Source organism: Rhinolophus sinicus, chromosome 18, assembly GCF_057876585.1.
Source record: "Rhinolophus sinicus isolate RSI-liver-muscle chromosome 18, RSI-T2T, whole genome shotgun sequence".
NCBI lineage: Eukaryota > Metazoa > Chordata > Mammalia > Chiroptera > Rhinolophidae > Rhinolophus > Rhinolophus sinicus.
The window spans coordinates 106,470,479-106,472,462 of NC_142518.1; positions in this window are offsets into that span (position 1 = coordinate 106,470,479).

A 1,984-nucleotide genomic window follows, 5' to 3' on the forward strand; every position below is an offset into this window, starting at 1 on the left:
CTTAGCTGTCATGCGACAGTGGGAATACGACTTGGTACTGTTTTATAGCAATTCCTATTAAGGGTTGAGTTTGGTCTCTGGTGAGAGGTAGAGCTGGATTCATATCATGGCTGTACCGCTTACCAGTCATGTGCGTTGGGACAAGTTATGTAATCCCTCCCAGTCTCAGTGTTCTTATCGATACAACATTGGTATGGATAGTGCCTTCTTCATAAGTTAGTAGCGGAAGTCAAATGAGATGATCCATTTAAAGAGTTTAGTTTGGCCTGCTCAATTAGCATAAACTCAGTAAATGACAGGTATTCCTCATGCTATTATTAGCTTAGGTAACAGAAATAGTGCAGGTGGGGTGGCGGCCTTTAGAACATGACACACAGTGTCCTGAGCAGCTAATCAGGCTGGCAAATGACATGCTGGAGATATGGAGAGGCAAGAAATACATGCCCAACACAGGCACCTTCAGCATCAGAGGAAAGGAGGACAGTGACCAATGCCACATAGAATTTGAAGGAAGTCATCCATAAATGAACTTGAGACCCTCTACCCCATAAGGATAAAACACTGCAGGATAAATGTGAGGCGTCTGCAGTTCCTGCAGATTGCTTAAGGAGAAGCCAGAAATATGCTGTCTTCTAATATCTGTCATGGTCATATGAGGTCTGACGATGAAGTTTGCGAATTTGTTGCAACAATGTTGCTAAACTTTTTTGATATCAGAGGGATTATTCATTATGAATTTGTCCCAACTGGACAAACAGTGAACCAAGTTTGCTATTTGGAGGTGCTGAAAAGGCTGCGGGGAAAAGTGAGACGACCTGAACTTCTCGCCAACAATGCATGGCTCTTGCATCACGACAATGCACCAGCTCACACGGCACTGTCTGTGAGGGAGTTTTTAGCCAGTAAACAAATAACTGTATTGGAACACCCTCCCTACTCACCTGATCTGGCCCCCATGACTTCTTCCTTTACCCAAAGATAAAGGAACTATTGAAAGGAAGACATTTTGATGACATTCAGGACATCAAGGGTAATAAGATGACAGCTCGGATGGCCATTCCAGAAAAAGAGTTCCAAAATTGCTTTGAAGGGTGGACTAGGCACTGGCATCAGTGCACAGCTTCCCAAGGGGAGTACTTTAAAGGTGACCATAGTGATATTCAACAGTGAGGTATGTAGCACTTTTTCTACGATGAGTTCGCGAACTTAATTGTCCAACCTTCATATTTGTGCCCCCAGCCTGTTGTGACCACAGGAAAGATATTATGACAGCAATAGCAGAACCCAAGGATTAACATGAGGGACACCGTTTGGCGAGAAGCTGCCAGGCACCAGAAGGTCCCCTGCTTAAGTGCCCTCCTAATCACGGAGTTCTGCAGGACGTCCTTGAGAATTAAGTGTCAGGCAGTTATGCCGAACCTGGAAAATTTCTGACCAAAAGGCCCTTCAGTTGTCTCTGACATCTTTGAAACAACAGAGAAAGGGTTCCAATTATCTACCAAAAGAGGCCCCAAAGATAGGCCAGGACACAAGCCGACAGTCACTCCAAATTCGCTCTAAAACCGATAAGCCTAATTACATGTGTAAAGCAAAGGGACTTTATGTTATAAGGATCACGTTATGGTGGATTCGTTGTCATCTCAGTCCCATGCATGGCACCATTTCAAGGTATGACTTTTTAAATAATTAATTTAAATGAGTTTTCCTTTGAATTTTTTTCCACATGTCATTTAAAAATGTTACTTACTTGTTTGTTTATTTATTATTAAAGTACAGTTAACACACAATGTTATATTCGTTTCAGGTGTCCAACCTACTGGTCTGACGATGTGACCTCCATGGTTAAGTCTAGTAACCATCTGTCACCGTACAAAGTTATGATATTATTGACTACACTCCCTGTGCTGTGTGTTACAACCCTATGACTTAATTATGTTATAATTGGAAGTTCGTACCACGTGTTCCCCTTCACCTATTTCGCCTG